The 22806-nt window shown below is 48.8% G+C and overlaps 1 long non-coding RNA gene across 1 annotated transcript in view; it reads right to left on the bottom strand.

The window, feature by feature from the left end:
- Positions 1-14: 14 nt before the first annotated feature.
- Positions 15-22806, bottom strand: part of LOC147648668 (uncharacterized) — a 30780-nt gene continuing 7988 nt past the window's right edge. Inside the window, exons 7-9 of the long non-coding RNA XR_015279960.1 lie at positions 2212-4752; positions 298-452; positions 15-176 (exon numbers count right to left, since the gene is read on the bottom strand). This is a non-coding gene — a long non-coding RNA (uncharacterized LOC147648668). The remainder of the gene's footprint in view (positions 177-297; positions 453-2211; positions 4753-22806) is intronic.

Raw genomic sequence — 22806 nt, forward strand, 5'->3', positions numbered from 1 at the left:
TCAATTAACCAGGATTATACTTGCTTCTTTACAGCCTTTAATAGTTTTCACAGACTTCATACTCTGAGTTCTGCGAAGGCCTCTCTGAGCAAACATTTCATCCTCTGAATGTGTCCCCTCCATCTCTTCATCTGTTTTATCATCTCCAGGATTTTTTTCCAGTGGGGTTTTGTAACCTTTAGAAAAAAAAAATTTAAAAAATAGTAGCTGTAACTTTTTGACTTCTAAGAAAGCAGCGATTTTTATCTTGATTTATGCTTTTAGATGATGTGCTTATTTCAAAACAGAAACATCTACTTTGCCACGAGTTTGGTACTTCTAATCCTGCCACTTGGTTCCACAGGTATGTAATGCAGTGCTTCTTCAGTTGTCAAGACTGAAATCACAAGTTTGCTGACATCTTCTGCTTTACACTGAACTGCAAAAACTTTAGTGATCGTCTAAAGAAGTACCTAAGATTTTAGGACACAATCCACATGAGAAGGTGGTTACACTTATAATAAACCTTTAAAGATCCCTCCCAATACAAACCACTTGATGACTTGCATTCATAGGATCTTTCTTCATACACTCATCCTCCTGCATTTTTAATACCAAAGCTTCTTTCATTTCGGTAATACACCAAAGTACTGTTAAGAGCTGTTAACATACTACAAAACCAGGACCAAGATTATTACCTAAGACTCTCACTAGAGGGCACTAACTGCTTAAAAATACACTCCGAAAGCTCCTTGGGGTTCAACAGCCCCGAATCTCCACCACAGACCTATCGCAAAGCTACCAAATCCAGTCTGATTCCTTCCTCCACTGAACACTCCTTTTATCCCAGAATCTACTGGCTGCAACATTCAGGAACACCTTTTAGACTCTAAACCAAATTTTATCAATGACCTGTGTACATTTTATCTTAAGCCACTATTTTATTTAGGCTTATCTAATTTTTTTCATCAATTTTTTTCCCTAGAAATTAGAATCACATCATCCATTCCACAGCTACTTGAGACAAATATCCGGTCATTCTCTTCTGCCATTTTAGAGGCAACATGTCTCTGCTTCCAGTACAGTTTCAATTAATCTTTTTCAATACAGAAGATTTGAATCACATCTCTTTCTCTGTTTCAGAGTAGCAGTGTTTGCAGTGACATCAATACTTTTTTATCTGCATTTGTAATACCTGATGCATCGGCATCCCATCTGCCTTTTTCACAGCAAGAGCACTGCCAGCTCAGCATCATCCTACAATCCACACCCTACAACTAGGCCTTTTAAATCAATTTGCACAGAACTCCTGGCCCAGACAAAAAATAAGATCCAGCTCAGCACAAGAGAATATTGCTACACAGTGTTCCTAAATCTATGTATACTTTTGATCTTTTTTAAGTTCCTAATGCTGAAGAAAATTCAAAGAAAACATGAGAGGTGTATGCTAGATGAGACCAGGACCAGAAAAAATAAATTAAGTTTAACTAACTGTAAGAAAGCTTTTTGACATTTGAGATTGAATCTCACAATCGGTGATTATTTATATAGTATAAACTGAAGAATTTTTTAAAAAAAATTAGAGCATTTTTTAGCTATTTCAGATAGGTAAATAATGCTCTCTTACTGAGGAACAAATCCTGCACAACAGCTGCAGTGACATTATCTCTAGTGCAGCTCTTTGTGAATTCTTGGCTTTCTCTCCAGCCAGAGGCTTCAGTTCACACTGCCCTGCACAGGATACTTTCTGGAAACTCCAATTCAGATTAGGTCCCTTCAGCTGGTCACCTATTACTTAGAATAGGCTAGCACACTATTCATGAAATTCCTTGGACCCCACAAATGGGGGGATGAGAAGGAATGACAGTCTTAAGTGAAAAGAAATAGCCCAGACCCACTTCTTTTGTGGGAAACAGCAGTTCCTATACATCACAGTCTTGCTATTTCAAAATTACGTAGTTAGCAGACCTTCAGCAAAACCTTCCTTCAAGCATCACAAGCTCAAGGGCAAAGTGATGATGACAATAACAGTATATGTAACATAATAATGAAATAATACTATCTTTCAACAAAACCATATATTGATCACCACACACCATCTTCTGAGTGTTAATAGACATCAGTCTATTATGACAACTTGATGCCTTTATTATTCGTATCACCATACACAATTTTACATTTTGATCTATTACTACAATGCTGTCTGTGCATTTGCAAGTTTCTTGTTCCTACCCTGTTTACTCCCCTGCCTAATCAAGACAGTGACTACCACAGGTACAAGCAAGCATCCAGATCCCTGAAATAAAAGACAAGAAGCAGGCCAGGATCATGTTAATGGAAACCCAAAGTCAGGATCGAGAGCACAAAACTGCCAGGGAAATATATAAGCAATATCGAGAATTAAGAGATAAATATTCCCAAGAGCCAGAAGTTAATGGTTGATGCGGGCTAGAGCCCGATCAAAATATAAGAGGGGGGATATTGTTAAGAATAATATGTTACAGTTGCTGTTTGTAAACTCCTTACTTACCTTGTACCCCTGTCCCAGGTTTACTTACCTTGTACCCCTGTCGCAAATTGCTGTACCCCATTTTTTTTATTCCTTGTTCAGCCAGGCCCTGCCCCCTCTCCCAAGTTGCTGTACCCTGTGTTTCTTGTTCTGTGTTCAGCCAGGCACTGCCCCCACTGCTCCGAGACTCCCACATGGCAACATTGTATCCTTTTCCCGAGTTGCTGTACCGTCCTGAGGAGGAAGATGACATACGGACTTTTATGCAAACGAGAGAGACCAGAGACTTATGGGATGCACCCAGACCGGAAAAAATCCCAAAACAACGAGCCACGCAAAAGGGAAGGAATAGAACCAGCACCATCTAACAAGGAAGACCCAGAGGAGTCCCCTGGCTTCTTTCCAGGGGCCGACATAACCTCGAGGAGACTCGACTGGGATGACAGCCTAGACTACAAGGCCTAAAGAAGGAGTCTTCCCAGGGACTCCCGTGAGGGAGGAAGGCCCAGCTCCGCCCTACTGACAGAGCTGTACGGATTCTCCTCTTCTGCGGTGTCCAGTGGAAGCAGTGGCGGTGTGCGCAACCCCTCGGGCCCCCACCCCAGAGCTGTGCTGCTTAATAATGGCCTTTTTAAAAGGAGCTGGTCTCCTGGCCCATTTATCACAATCGTGATCCTGGGGAATGCAGCTAAAGCCAGCCAAAAGCAATTTCTGGAAAGTCAAGCCTGCTTTACGTTTTCTGGAGTTTGCTTGTGCCAACTTCACCAGTCATTTCTAAACAAGGAAAAGAAACTCCAAGCAAAAGAGAGAAAAACACAAAGAAACCAACCCAAAGAAACCAATCCAACAAACAGATAATACACCCCCAATCAAACCAAAGGTAATGAGAAGTTAGGACTAGTTGTAAGGGTATCACAGCAGGCGAATGGCTGCTTCCTACTTGGATCACCATCCAAAGCCACCTAGAACAACTTCTCCAAAACATACCCAACAGGAGAAATGGAAAAAGTGATCCATGGCAGCTCTGCATTGTGGTGAAGGATGAGCATGCAGAGGTCCAGATGCAGCATTGCCCACCCTCCAGGCTGCTGTTTGCTCTGCTGAAAGACTCTTGCAGGACTGTGGCCCCTCTCCATGCAATGGAAATCATTGCCACAGCTCTCAGTTGAGGCACTGGCATTTCCAGAGCCAGATTCAGGCACAATCCTACTGCCTGCTGAGCATCTGGGAAAGGTGCTGAGCATCTTCAGGCCTAGAAGCACAAAAGAGCTCAGGCTCTCCCCGAACTGGGTTTTCAGGGCAGCTTTCCATATCTCTGCAAGATTTCTTCATCCCTCAACACGTCTGACTTTATGTCCAACGATGCATTTGGGTTTCTTCCGTCCTCTTGTGTGCCCGTGAGTAACCTTCCACGTGGATGAAGGAGATTGTGTACAGGACAATTGATTGCGGCATTGCCATTTGGCTTCACTGTCACTCAGTTGAACACGGTCCTTATCTAAGAAGGACTTCCAAGAAATGGGTAGGAGTTTTGGCTGTGAGAGGAGCAGAAAGCACATTTTCTACAGCAAATTGCTAGCTGATGCACTTTCCTCCCTGCCAAAATAGTGATTGCCATTCATCTTCCTGGGAAGAATGTAAAGACCCATTCAGAGATGCCAGGTTCAGCTGGCCTGTGGCTTTGTGTGCCTCATTTCACATGTTCAATTTCAAGGGCCACTTAAAGAGGCTCATGTTTGCCTTGCTACCCACAAGTGCTGTAGGTATTTCCAGGAGAAGAGGGAAAACATCGCTGTCCTGTGGTGTGGTAGAAATGCCACCACTGTGATTGTGTGAGCAAAGCCAGCCAGTGCTTTTTGGGGCAGCAGCAGCAGCTGAGAGTGTGGCAGAGCGGTTTTGATACTCTTTTTAGAGTCCTGCAAGCATTGTTCCCGAAACAACCCACAGCTTTGCAAATGTGCCCGAAGAGAATGCAAAGAGAACTGGGGTGTGAAAATCAAAGACTGTTTATCTGTAGAAGAAAAGGAACAAGAATGAACTACACCACATATTTACACTGTAAGAATATTGGTAACAACAACAACAACAACAACAACAACAACAACAAACTATGGAACCTATTTACCTGAGAAGAGATCTAACAAAACTCTATGAAACGTATTTACAGACAACTTAAACAAACTCTAAAACCTCTATCCTGAACACAACTACTGTAAAATGTATGTACAGCAGGGTGGCATCTGTGTCTGTGATGTCCCTAAGTCCTGGAAGAAAAACAAGTAGCACGGTCAGTGCAGTCAGGCACGGAAGGGTGTTCCATGTGCTGCCGGGCTGGGACACTGGCCCAGTGGGACTCTGCTGCCAGAAGGGAGCCTGGCTGGGGGCTGTGGCCCAGGCACTGGAACAGGGCTTGTATGGCCCACAGCAAGCCCAGGCCAGGCCAGGGATGGCCAGCAGAATCCAGTGCATGGGCTAGCGTGTCCCTGAGCAGGAAGTGCCCAGCCCGGCCCCAGGCTGGCAGCAGGGGACCCACTCTGCCTGTGGGGAGCACCTGCCTGTTCTGCTGCTGGCATCGGTCTTCATCCCAAGACCATGTCTTCCTCCTTGTCTTTTAGATCAATATCCATCTCTTCAATATAATCTTTCGTTTCCACCTCCATCTCTTCCTCTGTCTCGTACATATCCACATCCATCTCTTCCTCTCCAGTATCCTCTCCGTCCACTTCCATGGCTTCTTCTCTATCAGTCTGTGTATCGACGTCCGTCTCCTCCTCTCCGTCTGTGCCAGCCTGCAGAGGTAGCAAAATTTCCCACCCTGTCCCACAGAGCTCCAGCCCAGCCAGGCAGCTGCGGGGTGTCCGCCTCCGTGGAATGGTACCATACCTCTTTTGGAACAAATGCAGACATCCTGCAGGGATGGAGAGCAAAATCCAAGCGATGGGGAGCTTTGGGGACTGCTGGGGGAATCAGGGAGCAGGTGGCAACAAGGTGACAGGGGTAGGCTTGGAGCAGGGTGAATGAAGAGCGTGCTGGCACAAGGAGCCAAGGGTTGTGTTGTGGCCCTTGCTGGATGCTGGAAGTTCTAGCTGGAGCGTGCACTGTGACATCACCGCCAGGAGTTCAGGCCCAGGCTGAAGTGGACAACGGAGACCGTAGAATGAATGATGGAATCCCTGGGTGCTTGGGCTTGGAAGGGACCCTAAAGACCATCTTGTTCCAAGCGGAGCAATCTTCGCCCAGAATAGGTTGCTCAGAGCCCCGCTCCCAGCTGGCCTTGGATGTTGCCAAGGATGGAGCATCCCCAGCCTCTGTGCACAGCCTGGGCCAGTGGCCCAGCAGCCGGAGTGGAAAAGAGCAGCTTCATTAGATCCAACTTCAAGCTCACTCCTGCAGTTGAAAGGCTTCTCCTCTCTGTGCCCATCTTTCCTAGAGCTGCAGGGAGGCCTCGCCAGCCCCCTTCTCTTTCCAGGCTGAGCATCCCCAGCCCCACACGGACAGCAGTCCGATGCGTGGCAGTCAAGGCTAAAGGGTAGCAAATGGCTACATCAGGAAGTGAGAGATGGAAGCTTTTGGAGATGGAAGCTTTACCTCTAAATGTAGAAAAGAAAGAGAAGTGGAGGGGGAAATGGTGGGAGTCTGGCTGTGTTCTAACTGGCGAAGATTTTCTTTTCTTCTTTTGTGTCGTGCTAACCCAAGTTTTGTTGTTTGAAAGGAGGTTTAGCAAAATATCCATCGTCTTCTCCACTGCTGAAACACTGAACAACATCTGGGCAGGCTGAGGATGCAGAGCAAAACCTGCAAATATCTACTGCTGATCGTGATCCTGGGGAATGCAGCTAAAGCCAGCCAAAAGCAATTTCTGGAAAGTCAAGCCTGCTTTACGTTTTCTGGAGTTTGGTTGTGCCAACTTCACCAGTCATTTCTAAAAAAGGAAAAGAAACTCCAAGCAAAAGAGAGAAAAACACAAAGAAACCAACCCAAAGAAACCAATCAAACAAACAAATAAAACACCCCCAACCAAACCAAAGGCAATGAGAAGTTAGGACTAGAAGTAAGAAGTATATCCTTACTAGAAGTAAGGATATCACAGCAGGCGAATGGCTGCTTCCTACTTGGATCACCATCCAAAGCCACCTAGAACAACTTCTCCAAAACATACCCAACAGGAGAAATGGAAAAAGTGATCCATGGCAGCTCTGCATTGTGGTGAAGGATGAGCATGCAGAGGTCCAGATGCAGCATTGCCCACCCTCCAGGCTGCTGTTTGCTCTGCTGAAAGACTCTTGCAGGACTGTGGCCCCTCTCCATGCAATGGAAATCATTGCCACAGCTCTCAGTTGAGGCACTGGCATTTCCAGAGCCAGATTCAGGCACAATCCTACTGCCTGCTGAGCATCTGGGAAAGGTGCTGAGCATCTTCAGGCCTAGAAGCACAAAAGAGCTCAGGCTCTCCCCGAACTGGGTTTTCAGGGCAGCTTTCCATATCTCTGCAAGATTTCTTCAGCCCTCAACACGTCTGACTTTATGATGTCCAACGATGCATTTGGGTTTCTTCCGTCCTCTTGTGTGCCCGTGAGTAACCTTCCACGTGGATGAAGGAGATTGTGTACAGGACAATTGATTGCGGCATTGCCATTTGGCTTCACTGTCACTCAGTTGAACACGGTCCTTATCTAAGAAGGACTTCCAAGAAATGGGTAGGAGTTTTGGCTGTGAGAGGAGCAGAAAGCACATTTTCTACAGCAAATTGCTAGCTGATGCACTTTCCTCCCCGCCAAAATAGTGATTGCCATTCATCTTCCTGGGAAGAATGTAAAGACCCATTCAGAGTTGCCAGGTTCAGCTGGCCTGTGGCTTTGTGTGCCTCATTTCACATGTCCAATTTCAAGGGCCACTAAAAGAGGCTCATGTTTGCCTTGCTACCCACAAGTGCTGTAGGTATTTCCAGGAGAAGAGGGAAAACATCGCTGTCCTGTGGTGTGGTAGAAATGCCACCACAACTGTGATTGTGTGAGCAAAGCCAGCCAGTGCTTTTTGGGGCAGCAGCAGCAGCTGAGAGTGTGGCAGAGCGGTTTTGATACTCTTTTTAGAATCCTGCAAACATTGTTCCCGAAACAACCCACAGCTTTGCAAACGTGCCCGAAGAAAATGCAAAGAGAACTGGGGTGTGAAAATCAAAGACTGTTTATCTGTAGAAGAAAAGGAACAAGAATGAACTACACCACATATTTACACTGTAAGAATAATGGTAACAACAACAACCACAACAACAACAACAAACTATAGAACCTATTTACCTGAGAACAGATCTAACAAAACTCTATGAAACGTATTTACAGACAACTTAAACAAACTCTAAAACCTCTATCCTGAACACAACAACTGTAAAACGTATGTACAGCAGGGTGGCATCTGTGTCTGTGATGTCCCTAAGTCCTGGAAGAAAAACAAGTAGCACGGTCAGTGCAGTCAGGCACGGAAGGGTGTTCCATGTGCTGCCGGGCTGGGACACTGGCCCAGTGGGACTCTGCTGCCAGAAGGGAGCCTGGCTGGGGGCTGTGGCCCAGGCACTGGAACAGGGCTTGTGTGGCCCACAGCAAGCCCAGGCCAGGCCAGGGATGGCCAGCAGAATCCAGTGCATGGGCTAGCGTGTCCCTGAGCAGGAAGTGCCCAGCCCGGCCCCAGGCTGGCAGCAGGGGACCCACTCTGCCTGTGGGGAGCACCTGCCTGTTCTGCTGCTGGCATCGGTCTTCATCCCAAGACCATGTCTTCCTCCTTGTCTTTTAGATCAATATCCATCTCTTCAATATAATCTTTCATTTCCACCTCCATCTCTTCCTCTGTCTCGTACATATCCACATCCATCTCTTCCTCTCCAGTATCCTCTCCGTCCACTTCCATGGCTTCTTCTCTATCAGTCTGTGTATCGACGTCTGTCTCCTCCTCTCCGTCTGTGCCAGCCTGCAGAGGTAGCAAAATTTCCCACCCTGTCCCACAGAGCTCCAGCCCAGCCAGGCAGCTGCGGGGTGTCCGCCTCCGTGGAATAGTCCCATACCTCTTTTGGAACAAATGCAGACATCCTGCAGGGATGGAGAGCAAAAATCCAAGCGATGGGGAGCTTTGGGGACTGCTGGGGGAATCAGGGAGCAGGTGGCAACAAGGTGACAGGCGTAGGCTTGGAGCAGGGTGAATGAAGAGCGTGCTGGCACAAGGAGCCAAGGGTTGTGTTGTGGCCGTTGCTGGATGCTGGAAGTTCTAGCTGGAGCGTGCACTGTGACATCACCGCCAGGAGTTCAGGCCCAGGCTGAAGTGGACAACGGAGACCGTAGAATGAATGATGGAATCCCTGGGTGCTTGGGCTTGGAAGGGACCCTAAAGACCATCTTGTTCCAAGCGGAGCAATCTTCGCCCAGAAGAGGTTGCTCAGAGCCCCGCTCCCAGCTGGCCTTGGATGTTGCCAAGGATGGAGCATCCCCAGCCTCTGTGCACAGCCTGGGCCAGTGGCCCAGCAGCCTGAGTGGAAAAGAGCAGCTTCATTAGATCCAACTTCAAGCTCACTCCTGCAGTTGAAAGGCTTCTCCTGTCTGTGCCCATCTTTCCTAGAGCTGCAGGGAGGCCTCGCCAGCCCCCTTCTCTTTCCAGGCTGAGCATCCCCAGCCCCACACGGACAGCAGTCCGATGCGTGGCAGTCAAGGCTAAAGGGTAGCAAATGGCTACATCAGGAAGTGAGAGATGGAAGCTTTTGGAGATGGAAGCTTTACCTCTAAATGTAGAAAAGAAAGAGAAGTGGAGGGGGAAATGGTGGGAGTCTGGCTGTGTTCTAACTGGCGAAGATTTTCTTTTCTTCTTTTGTGTCGTGCTAACCCAAGTTTTGTTGTTTGAAAGGAGGTTTAGCAAAATATCCATCGTCTTCTCCACTGCTGAAACACTGAACAACATCTGGGCAGGCTGAGGATGCAGAGCAAAACCTGCAAATATCTACTGCTGATCGTGATCCTGGGGAATGCAGCTAAAGCCAGCCAAAAGCAATTTCTGGAAAGTCAAGCCTGCTTTACGTTTTCTGGAGTTTGGTTGTGCCAACTTCACCAGTCATTTCTAAAAAAGGAAAAGAAACTCCAAGCAAAAGAGAGAAAAACACAAAGAAACCAACCCAAAGAAACCAATCCAACAAACAGATAAAACACCCCCAATCAAACCAAAGGCAATGAGAAGTTAGGACTAGTTGTAAGGATATCACAACAGGCGAATGGCTGCTTCCTACTTGGATCACCATCCAAAGCCACCTAGAACAACTTCTCCAAAACATATCCAACAGGAGAAATGGAAAAAGTGATCCATGGCAGCTCTGCATTGTGGTGAAGGATGAGCATGCAGTGGTCCAGATGCAGCATTGCCCACCCTCCAGGCTGCTCTTTGCTCTGCTGAAAGACTCTTGCAGGACTGTGGCCCCTCTCCATGCAATGGAAATCATTGCCACAGCTCTCAGTTGAGGCACTGGCATTTCCAGAGCCAGATTCAGGCACAATCCTACTGCCTGCTGAGCATCTGGGAAAGGTGCTGAGCATCTTCAGGCCTAGAAGCACAAAAGAGCTCAGGCTCTCCCCGAACTGGGTTTTCAGGGCAGCTTTCCATATCTCTGCAAGATTTCTTCATCCCTCAACACGTCTGACTTTATTATGTCCAACGATGCATTTGGGTTTCTTCCGTCCTCTTGTGTGCCCGTGAGTAACCTTCCACGTGGATGAAGGAGATTGTGTACAGGACAATTGATTGCGGCATTGCCATTTGGCTTCACTGTCACTCAGTTGAACACGGTCCTTATCTAAGAAGGACTTCCAAGAAATGGGTAGGAGTTTTGGCTGTGAGAGGAGCAGAAAGCACATTTTCTACAGCAAATTGCTAGCTGATGCACTTTCCTCCCCGCCAAAATAGTGATTGCCATTCATCTTCCTGGGAAGAATGTAAAGACCCATTCAGAGATGCCAGGTTCAGCTGGCCTGTGGCTTTGTGTGCCTCATTTCACATGTCCAGTTTCAAGGGCCACTAAAAGAGGCTCATGTTTGCCTTGCTACCCACAAGTGCTGTAGGTATTTCCAGGAGAAGACGGAAAACATCGCTGTCCTGTGGTGTGGTAGAAATGCCACCACAACTGTGATTGTGTGAGCAAAGCCAGCCAGTGCTTTTTGGGGCAGCAGCAGCAGCTGAGAGTGTGGCAGAGCGGTTTTGATACTCTTTTTAGAGTCCTGCAAGCATTGTTCCCGAAACAACCCACAGCTTTGCAAATGTGCCCGAAGAAAATGCAAAGAGAACTGGGGTGTGAAAATCAAAGACTGTTTATCTGTAGAAGAAAAGGAACAAGAATGAACTACACCACATATTTACACTGTAAGAATATTGGTAACAACAACAACAACAACAACAACAACAAACTATAGAACCTATTTACCTGAGAACAGATCTAACAAAACTCTATGAAACGTATTTACAGACAACTTAAACAAACTCTAAAACCTCTATCCTGAACACAACAACTGTAAAACGTATGTACAGCAGGGTGGCATCTGTGTCTGTGATGTCCCTAAGTCCTGGAAGAAAAACAAGTAGCACGGTCAGTGCAGTCAGGCACGGAAGGGTGTTCCATGTGCTGCCGGGCTGGGACACTGGCCCAGTGGGACTCTGCTGCTAGAAGGGAGCCTGGCTGGGGGCTGTGGCCCGTGGCCCAGGCACTGGAACAGGGCTTGTGTGGCCCACAGCAAGCCCAGGCCAGGCCAGGGATGGCCAGCAGAATCCAGTGCATGGGCTAGCGTGTCCCTGAGCAGGAAGTGCCCAGCCCGGCCCCAGGCTGGCAGCAGGGGACCCACTCTGCCTGTGGGGAGCACCTGCCTGTTCTGCTGCTGGCATCGGTCTTCATCCCAAGACCATGTCTTCCTCCTTGTCTTTTAGATCAATATCCATCTCTTCAATATAATCTTTCGTTTCCACCTCCATCTCTTCCTCTGACTCGTACATATCCACATCCATCTCTTGCTCTCCAGTATCCTCTCCGTCCACTTCCATGGCTTCTTCTCTATCAGTCTGTGTATCGTCGTCCGTCTCCTCCTCTCAGTCTGTGCCAGCCTGCAGAGGTAGCAAAATTTCCCACCCTGTCCCACAGAGCTCCAGCCCAGCCAGGCAGCTGCGGGGTGTCCGCCTCCGTGGAATAGTACCATACCTCTTTTGGAACAAATGCAGACATCCTGCAGGGATGGAGAGCAAAATCCAAGCGATGGGGAGCTTTGGGGACTGCTGGGGGAATCAGGGAGCAGGTGGCAACAAGGTGACAGGGGTAGGCTTGGAGCAGGGTGAATGAAGAGCGTGCTGGCACAAGGAGCCAAGGGTTGTGTTGTGGCCGTTGCTGGATGCTGGAAGTTCTAGCTGGAGCGTGCACTGTGACATCACCGCCAGGAGTTCAGGCCCAGGCTGAAGTGGACAACGGAGACCGTAGAATGAATGATGGAATCCCTGGGTGCTTGGGCTTGGAAGGGACCCTAAAGACCATCTTGTTCCAAGCGGAGCAATCTTCGCCCAGAATAGGTTGCTCAGAGCCCCGCTCCCAGCTGGCCTTGGATGTTGCCAAGGATGGAGCATCCCCAGCCTCTGTGCACAGCCTGGGCCAGTGGCCCAGCAGCCGGAGTGGAAAAGAGCAGCTTCATTAGATCCAACTTCAAGCTCACTCCTGCAGTTGAAAGGCTTCTCCTGTCTGTGCCCATCTTTCCTAGAGCTGCAGGGAGGCCTCGCCAGCCCCCTTCTCTTTCCAGGCTGAGCATCCCCAGCCCCACACGGACAGCAGTCCGATGCGTGGCAGTCAAGGCTAAAGGGTAGCAAATGGCTACATCAGGAAGTGAGAGATGGAAGCTTTTGGAGATGGAAGCTTTACCTCTAAATGTAGAAAAGAAAGAAAAGTGGAGGGGGAAATGGTGGGAGTCTGGCTGTGTTCTAACTGGCGAAGATTTTCTTTTCTTCTTTTGTGTCGTGCTAACCCAAGTTTTGTTGTTTGAAAGGAGGTTTAGCAAAATATCCATCGTCTTCTCCACTGCTGAAACACTGAACAACATCTGGGCAGGCTGAGGATGCAGAGCAAAACCTGCAAATATCTACTGCTGATCGTGATCCTGGGGAATGCAGCTAAAGCCAGCCAAAAGCAATTTCTGGAAAGTCAAGCCTGCTTTACGTTTTCTGGAGTTTGGTTGTGCCAACTTCACCAGTCATTTCTAAAAAAGGAAAAGAAACTCCAAGCAAAAGAGAGAAAAACACAAAGAAACCAACCCAAAGAAACCAATCCAACAAACAGATAATACACCCCCAATCAAACCAAAGGTAATGAGAAGTTAGGACTAGTTGTAAGGATATCACAGCAGGCGAATGGCTGCTTCCTACTTGGATCACCATCCAAAGCCACCTAGAACAACTTCTCCAAAACATATCCAACAGGAGAAATGGAAAAAGTGATCCATGGCAGCTCTGCATTGTGGTGAAGGATGAGCATGCAGTGGTCCAGATGCAGCATTGCCCACCCTCCAGGCTGCTCTTTGCTCTGCTGAAAGACTCTTGCAGGACTGTGGCCCCTCTCCATGCAATGGAAATCATTGCCACAGCTCTCAGTTGAGGCACTGGCATTTCCAGAGCCAGATTCAGGCACAATCCTACTGCCTGCTGAGCATCTGGGAAAGGTGCTGAGCATCTTCAGGCCTAGAAGCACAAAAGAGCTCAGGCTCTCCCCGAACTGGGTTTTCAGGGCAGCTTTCCATATCTCTGCAAGATTTCTTCATCCCTCAACACGTCTGATTTTATTATGTCCAACGATGCATTTGGGTTTCTTCCGTCCTCTTGTGTGCCCGTGAGTAACCTTCCACGTGGATGAAGGAGATTGTGTACAGGACAATTGATTGCGGCATTGCCATTTGGCTTCACTGTCACTCAGTTGAACACGGTCCTTATCTAAGAAGGACTTCCAAGAAATGGGTAGGAGTTTTGGCTGTGAGAGGAGCAGAAAGCACATTTTCTACAGCAAATTGCTAGCTGATGCACTTTCCTCCCTGCCAAAATAGTGATTGCCATTCATCTTCCTGGGAAGAATGTAAAGACCCATTCAGAGATGCCAGGTTCAGCTGGCCTGTGGCTTTGTGTGCCTCATTTCACATGTCCAGTTTCAAGGGCCACTAAAAGAGGCTCATGTTTGCCTTGCTACCCACAAGTGCTGTAGGTATTTCCAGGAGAAGAGGGAAAACATCGCTGTCCTGTGGTGTGGTAGAAATGCCACCACAACTGTGATTGTGTGAGCAAAGCCAGCCAGTGCTTTTTGGGGCAGCAGCAGCAGCTGAGAGTGTGGCAGAGCGGTTTTGATACTCTTTTTAGAGTCCTGCAAGCATTGTTCCCGAAACAACCCACAGCTTTGCAAATGTGCCCGAAGAGAATGCAAAGAGAACTGGGGTGTGAAAATCAAAGACTGTTTATCTGTAGAAGAAAAGGAACAAGAATGAACTACACCACATATTTACACTGTAAGAATATTGGTAACAACAACAACAACAACAACAACAACAACAAACTATAGAACCTATTTACCTGAGAACAGATCTAACAAAACTCTATGAAACGTATTTACAGACAACTTAAACAAACTCTAAAACCTCTATCCTGAACACAACAACTGTAAAACGTATGTACAGCAGGGTGGCATCTGTGTCTGTGATGTCCCTAAGTCCTGGAAGAAAAACAAGTAGCACGGTCAGTGCAGTCAGGCACGGAAGGGTGTTCCATGTGCTGCCGGGCTGGGACACTGGCCCAGTGGGACTCTGCTGCCAGAAGGGAGCCTGGCTGGGGGCTGTGGCCCAGGCACTGGAACAGGGCTTGTGTGGCCCACAGCAAGCCCAGGCCAGGCCAGGGATGGCCAGCAGAATGCAGTGCATGGGCTAGCGTGTCCCTGAGCAGGAAGTGCCCAGCCCGGCCCCAGGCTGGCAGCAGGGGACCCACTCTGCCTGTGGGGAGCACCTGCCTGTTCTGCTGCTGGCATCGGTCTTCATCCCAAGACCATGTCTTCCTCCTTGTCTTTTAGATCAATATCCATCTCTTCAATATAATCTTTCGTTTCCACCTCCATCTCTTCCTCTGACTCGTACATATCCACATCCATCTCTTGCTCTCCAGTATCCTCTCCGTCCACTTCCATGGCTTCTTCTCTATCAGTCTGTGTATCGTCGTCCGTCTCCTCCTCTCAGTCTGTGCCAGCCTGCAGAGGTAGCAAAATTTCCCACCCTGTCCCACGGAGCTCCAGCCCAGCCAGGCAGCTGCGGGGTGTCCGTCTCCGTGGAATAGTCCCATACCTCTTTTGGAACAAATGCAGACATCCTGCAGGGATGGAGAGCAAAAATCCAAGCGATGGGGATCTTTGGGGACTGCTGGGGGAATCAGGGAGCAGGTGGCAACAAGGTGACAGGGGTAGGCTTGGAGCAGGGTGAATGAAGAGCGTGCTGGCACAAGGAGCCAAGGGTTGTGTTGTGGCCGTTGCTGGATGCTGGAAGTTCTAGCTGGAGCGTGCACTGTGACATCACCGCCAGGAGTTCAGGCCCAGGCTGAAGTGGACAACGGAGACCGTAGAATGAATGACGGAATCCCTGGGTGCTTGGGCTTGGAAGGGACCCTAAAGACCATCTTGTTCCAAGCGGAGCAATCTTCGCCCAGAATAGGTTGCTCAGAGCCCCGCTCCCAGCTGGCCTTGGATGTTGCCAAGGATGGAGTATCCCCAGCCTCTGTGCACAGCCTGGGCCAGTGGCCCAGCAGCCGGAGTGGAAAAGAGCAGCTTCATTAGATCCAACTTCAAGCTCACTCCTGCAGTTGAAAGGCTTCTCCTGTCTGTGCCCATCTTTCCTAGAGCTGCAGGGAGGCCTCGCCAGCCCCCTTCTCTTTCCAGGCTGAGCATCCCCAGCCCCACACGGACAGCAGTCCGATGCGTGGCAGTCAAGGCTAAAGGGTAGCAAATGGCTACATCAGGAAGTGAGAGATGGAAGCTTTTGGAGATGGAAGCTTTACCTCTAAATGTAGAAAAGAAAGGGAAGTGGAGGGGGAAATGGTGGGACTCTGGCTCTGTTCTAACTGGCGAAGATTTTCTTTTCTTCTTTTGTGTCGTGCTAACCCAAGTTTTGTTGTTTGAAAGGAGGTTTAGCAAAATATCCATCGTCTTCTCCACTGCTGAAACACTGAACAACATCTGGGCAGGCTGAGGATGCAGAGCAAAACCTGCAAATATCTACTGCTGATCGTGATCCTGGGGAATGCAGCTAAAGCCAGCCAAAAGCAATTTCTGGAAAGTCAAGCCTGCTTTACGTTTTCTGGAGTTTGGTTGTGCCAACTTCACCAGTCATTTCTAAAAAAGGAAAAGAAACTCCAAGCAAAAGAGAGAAAAACACAAAGAAACCAACCCAAAGAAACCAATCCAACAAACAGATAAAACACCCCCAATCAAACCAAAGGCAATGAGAAGTTAGGACTAGCTGTAAGGATATCACAGCAGGCGAATGGCTGCTTCCTACTTGGATCACCATCCAAAGCTACCTAGAACAACTTCTCCAAAACATATCCAACAGGAGAAATGGAAAAAGTGATCCATGGCAGCTCTGCATTGTGGTGAAGGATGAGCATGCAGTGGTCCAGATGCAGCATTGCCCACCCTCCAGGCTGCTCTTTGCTCTGCTGAAAGACTCTTGCAGTACTGTGGCCCCTCTCCATGCAATGGAAATCATTGCCACAGCTCTCAGTTGAGGCACTGGCATTTCCAGAGCCAGATTCAGGCACAATCCTACTGCCTGCTGAGCATCTGGGAAAGGTGCTGAGCATCTTCAGGCCTAGAAGCACAAAAGAGCTCAGGCTCTCCCCGAACTGGGTTTTCAGGGCAGCTTTCCATATCTCTGCAAGATTTCTTCATCCCTCAACACGTCTGACTTTATTATGTCCAACGATGCATTTGGGTTTCTTCCGTCCTCTTGTGTGCCCGTGAGTAACCTTCCACGTGGATGAAGGAGATTGTGTACAGGACAATTGATTGCGGCATTGCCATTTGGCTTCACTGTCACTCAGTTGAACACGGTCCTTATCTAAGAAGGACTTCCAAGAAATGGGTAGGAGTTTTGGCTGTGAGAGGAGCAGAAAGCACATTTTCTACAGCAAATTGCTAGCTGATGCACTTTCCTCCCCGCCAAAATAGTGATTGCCATTCATCTTCCTGGGAAGAATGTAAAGACCCATTCAGAGATGCCAGGTTCAGCTGGCCTGTGGCTTTGTGTGCCTCATTTCACATGTCCAGTTTCAAGGGCCACTAAAAGAGGCTCATGTTTGCCTTGCTACCCACAAGTGCTGTAGGTATTTCCAGGAGAAGACGGAAAACATCGCTGTCCTGTGGTGTGGTAGAAATGCCACCACAACTGTGATTGTGTGAGCAAAGCCAGCCAGTGCTTTTTGGGGCAGCAGCAGCAGCTGAGAGTGTGGCAGAGCGGTTTTGATACTCTTTTTAGAGTCCTGCAAGCATTGTTCCCGAAACAACCCACAGCTTTGCAAATGTGCCCGAAGAAAATGCAAAGAGAACTGGGGTGTGAAAATCAAAGACTGTTTATCTGTAGAAGAAAAGGAACAAGAATGAACTACACCACATATTTACACTGTAAGAATATTGGTAACAACAACAACAACAACAACAACAACAAACTATAGAACCTATTTACCTGAGAACAGATCTAACAAAACTCTATGAAACGTATTTACAGACAACTTAAACAAACTCTAAAACCTCTATCCTGAACACAACAACTGTAAAACGTATGTACAGCAGGGTGGCATCTGTGTCTGTGATGTCCCTAAGTCCTGGAAGAAAAACAAGTAGCACGGTCAGTGCAGTCAGGCACGGAAGGGTGTTCCATGTGCTGCCGGGCTGGGACACTGGCCCAGTGGGACTCTGCTGCTAGAAGGGAGCCTGGCTGGGGGCTGTGGCCCGTGGCCCAGGCACTGGAACAGGGCTTGTGTGGCCCACAGCAAGCCCAGGCCAGGCCAGGGATGGCCAGCAGAATCCAGTGCATGGGCTAGCGTGTCCCTGAGCAGGAAGTGCCCAGCCCGGCCCCAGGCTGGCAGCAGGGGACCCACTCTGCCTGTGGGGAGCACCTGCCTGTTCTGCTGCTGGCATCGGTCTTCATCCCAAGACCATGTCTTCCTCCTTGTCTTTTAGATCAATATCCATCTCTTCAATATAATCTTTCGTTTCCACCTCCATCTCTTCCTCTGACTCGTACATATCCACATCCATCTCTTGCTCTCCAGTATCCTCTCCGTCCACTTCCATGGCTTCTTCTCTATCAGTCTGTGTATCGTCGTCCGTCTCCTCCTCTCAGTCTGTGCCAGCCTGCAGAGGTAGCAAAATTTCCCACCCTGTCCCACAGAGCTCCAGCCCAGCCAGGCAGCTGCGGGGTGTCCGCCTCCGTGGAATAGTACCATACCTCTTTTGGAACAAATGCAGACATCCTGCAGGGATGGAGAGCAAAATCCAAGCGATGGGGAGCTTTGGGGACTGCTGGGGGAATCAGGGAGCAGGTGGCAACAAGGTGACAGGGGTAGGCTTGGAGCAGGGTGAATGAAGAGCGTGCTGGCACAAGGAGCCAAGGGTTGTGTTGTGGCCGTTGCTGGATGCTGGAAGTTCTAGCTGGAGCGTGCACTGTGACATCACCGCCAGGAGTTCAGGCCCAGGCTGAAGTGGACAACGGAGACCGTAGAATGAATGATGGAATCCCTGGGTGCTTGGGCTTGGAAGGGACCCTAAAGACCATCTTGTTCCAAGCGGAGCAATCTTCGCCCAGAATAGGTTGCTCAGAGCCCCGCTCCCAGCTGGCCTTGGATGTTGCCAAGGATGGAGCATCCCCAGCCTCTGTGCACAGCCTGGGCCAGTGGCCCAGCAGCCGGAGTGGAAAAGAGCAGCTTCATTAGATCCAACTTCAAGCTCACTCCTGCAGTTGAAAGGCTTCTCCTGTCTGTGCCCATCTTTCCTAGAGCTGCAGGGAGGCCTCGCCAGCCCCCTTCTCTTTCCAGGCTGAGCATCCCCAGCCCCACACGGACAGCAGTCCGATGCGTGGCAGTCAAGGCTAAAGGGTAGCAAATGGCTACATCAGGAAGTGAGAGATGGAAGCTTTTGGAGATGGAAGCTTTACCTCTAAATGTAGAAAAGAAAGAAAAGTGGAGGGGGAAATGGTGGGAGTCTGGCTGTGTTCTAACTGGCGAAGATTTTCTTTTCTTCTTTTGTGTCGTGCTAACCCAAGTTTTGTTGTTTGAAAGGAGGTTTAGCAAAATATCCATCGTCTTCTCCACTGCTGAAACACTGAACAACATCTGGGCAGGCTGAGGATGCAGAGCAAAACCTGCAAATATCTACTGCTGATCGTGATCCTGGGGAATGCAGCTAAAGCCAGCCAAAAGCAATTTCTGGAAAGTCAAGCCTGCTTTACGTTTTCTGGAGTTTGGTTGTGCCAACTTCACCAGTCATTTCTAAAAAAGGAAAAGAAACTCCAAGCAAAAGAGAGAAAAACACAAAGAAACCAACCCAAAGAAACCAATCCAACAAACAGATAATACACCCCCAATCAAACCAAAGGTAATGAGAAGTTAGGACTAGTTGTAAGGATATCACAGCAGGCGAATGGCTGCTTCCTACTTGGATCACCATCCAAAGCCACCTAGAACAACTTCTCCAAAACATATCCAACAGGAGAAATGGAAAAAGTGATCCATGGCAGCTCTGCATTGTGGTGAAGGATGAGCATGCAGTGGTCCAGATGCAGCATTGCCCACCCTCCAGGCTGCTCTTTGCTCTGCTGAAAGACTCTTGCAGGACTGTGGCCCCTCTCCATGCAATGGAAATCATTGCCACAGCTCTCAGTTGAGGCACTGGCATTTCCAGAGCCAGATTCAGGCACAATCCTACTGCCTGCTGAGCATCTGGGAAAGGTGCTGAGCATCTTCAGGCCTAGAAGCACAAAAGAGCTCAGGCTCTCCCCGAACTGGGTTTTCAGGGCAGCTTTCCATATCTCTGCAAGATTTCTTCATCCCTCAACACGTCTGATTTTATTATGTCCAACGATGCATTTGGGTTTCTTCCGTCCTCTTGTGTGCCCGTGAGTAACCTTCCACGTGGATGAAGGAGATTGTGTACAGGACAATTGATTGCGGCATTGCCATTTGGCTTCACTGTCACTCAGTTGAACACGGTCCTTATCTAAGAAGGACTTCCAAGAAATGGGTAGGAGTTTTGGCTGTGAGAGGAGCAGAAAGCACATTTTCTACAGCAAATTGCTAGCTGATGCACTTTCCTCCCTGCCAAAATAGTGATTGCCATTCATCTTCCTGGGAAGAATGTAAAGACCCATTCAGAGATGCCAGGTTCAGCTGGCCTGTGGCTTTGTGTGCCTCATTTCACATGTCCAGTTTCAAGGGCCACTAAAAGAGGCTCATGTTTGCCTTGCTACCCACAAGTGCTGTAGGTATTTCCAGGAGAAGAGGGAAAACATCGCTGTCCTGTGGTGTGGTAGAAATGCCACCACAACTGTGATTGTGTGAGCAAAGCCAGCCAGTGCTTTTTGGGGCAGCAGCAGCAGCTGAGAGTGTGGCAGAGCGGTTTTGATACTCTTTTTAGAGTCCTGCAAGCATTGTTCCCGAAACAACCCACAGCTTTGCAAATGTGCCCGAAGAAAATGCAAAGAGAACTGGGGTGTGAAAATCAAAGACTGTTTATCTGTAGAAGAAAAGGAACAAGAATGAACTACACCACATATTTACACTGTAAGAATATTGGTAACAACAACAACAACAACAACAACAACAACAAACTATAGAACCTATTTACCTGAGAACAGATCTAACAAAACTCTATGAAACGTATTTACAGACAACTTAAACAAACTCTAAAACCTCTATCCTGAACACAACAACTGTAAAACGTATGTACAGCAGGGTGGCATCTGTGTCTGTGATGTCCCTAAGTCCTGGAAGAAAAACAAGTAGCACGGTCAGTGCAGTCAGGCACGGAAGGGTGTTCCATGTGCTGCCGGGCTGGGACACTGGCCCAGTGGGACTCTGCTGCCAGAAGGGAGCCTGGCTGGGGGCTGTGGCCCAGGCACTGGAACAGGGCTTGTGTGGCCCACAGCAAGCCCAGGCCAGGCCAGGGATGGCCAGCAGAATGCAGTGCATGGGCTAGCGTGTCCCTGAGCAGGAAGTGCCCAGCCCGGCCCCAGGCTGGCAGCAGGGGACCCACTCTGCCTGTGGGGAGCACCTGCCTGTTCTGCTGCTGGCATCGGTCTTCATCCCAAGACCATGTCTTCCTCCTTGTCTTTTAGATCAATATCCATCTCTTCAATATAATCTTTCGTTTCCACCTCCATCTCTTCCTCTGACTCGTACATATCCACATCCATCTCTTGCTCTCCAGTATCCTCTCCGTCCACTTCCATGGCTTCTTCTCTATCAGTCTGTGTATCGTCGTCCGTCTCCTCCTCTCAGTCTGTGCCAGCCTGCAGAGGTAGCAAAATTTCCCACCCTGTCCCACGGAGCTCCAGCCCAGCCAGGCAGCTGCGGGGTGTCCGTCTCCGTGGAATAGTCCCATACCTCTTTTGGAACAAATGCAGACATCCTGCAGGGATGGAGAGCAAAAATCCAAGCGATGGGGATCTTTGGGGACTGCTGGGGGAATCAGGGAGCAGGTGGCAACAAGGTGACAGGGGTAGGCTTGGAGCAGGGTGAATGAAGAGCGTGCTGGCACAAGGAGCCAAGGGTTGTGTTGTGGCCGTTGCTGGATGCTGGAAGTTCTAGCTGGAGCGTGCACTGTGACATCACCGCCAGGAGTTCAGGCCCAGGCTGAAGTGGACAACGGAGACCGTAGAATGAATGACGGAATCCCTGGGTGCTTGGGCTTGGAAGGGACCCTAAAGACCATCTTGTTCCAAGCGGAGCAATCTTCGCCCAGAATAGGTTGCTCAGAGCCCCGCTCCCAGCTGGCCTTGGATGTTGCCAAGGATGGAGTATCCCCAGCCTCTGTGCACAGCCTGGGCCAGTGGCCCAGCAGCCGGAGTGGAAAAGAGCAGCTTCATTAGATCCAACTTCAAGCTCACTCCTGCAGTTGAAAGGCTTCTCCTGTCTGTGCCCATCTTTCCTAGAGCTGCAGGGAGGCCTCGCCAGCCCCCTTCTCTTTCCAGGCTGAGCATCCCCAGCCCCACACGGACAGCAGTCCGATGCGTGGCAGTCAAGGCTAAAGGGTAGCAAATGGCTACATCAGGAAGTGAGAGATGGAAGCTTTTGGAGATGGAAGCTTTACCTCTAAATGTAGAAAAGAAAGAAAAGTGGAGGGGGAAATGGTGGGAGTCTGGCTGTGTTCTAACTGGCGAAGATTTTCTTTTCTTCTTTTGTGTCGTGCTAACCCAAGTTTTGTTGTTTGAAAGGAGGTTTAGCAAAATATCCATCGTCTTCTCCACTGCTGAAACACTGAACAACATCTGGGCAGGCTGAGGATGCAGAGCAAAACCTGCAAATATCTACTGCTGATCGTGATCCTGGGGAATGCAGCTAAAGCCAGCCAAAAGCAATTTCTGGAAAGTCAAGCCTGCTTTACGTTTTCTGGAGTTTGGTTGTGCCAACTTCACCAGTCATTTCTAAAAAAGGAAAAGAAACTCCAAGCAAAACAGAGAAAAACACAAAGAAACCAACCCAAAGAAACCAATCCAACAAACAGATAAAACACCCCCAATCAAACCAAAGGCAATGAGAAGTTAGGACTAGCTGTAAGGATATCACAGCAGGCGAATGGCTGCTTCCTACTTGGATCACCATCCAAAGCTACCTAGAACAACTTCTCCAAAACATATCCAACAGGAGAAATGGAAAAAGTGATCCATGGCAGCTCTGCATTGTGGTGAAGGATGAGCATGCAGTGGTCCAGATGCAGCATTGCCCACCCTCCAGGCTGCTCTTTGCTCTGCTGAAAGACTCTTGCAGTACTGTGGCCCCTCTCCATGCAATGGAAATCATTGCCACAGCTCTCAGTTGAGGCACTGGCATTTCCAGAGCCAGATTCAGGCACAATCCTACTGCCTGCTGAGCATCTGGGAAAGGTGCTGAGCATCTTCAGGCCTAGAAGCACAAAAGAGCTCAGGCTCTCCCCGAACTGGGTTTTCAGGGCAGCTTTCCATATCTCTGCAAGATTTCTTCATCCCTCAACACGTCTGACTTTATTATGTCCAACGATGCATTTGGGTTTCTTC

Source organism: Cyanistes caeruleus, chromosome 31 (assembly GCF_971803275.1).
Source record: "Cyanistes caeruleus chromosome 31, bCyaCae1.hap1.1, whole genome shotgun sequence".
Classification (NCBI taxonomy): domain Eukaryota; kingdom Metazoa; phylum Chordata; class Aves; order Passeriformes; family Paridae; genus Cyanistes; species Cyanistes caeruleus.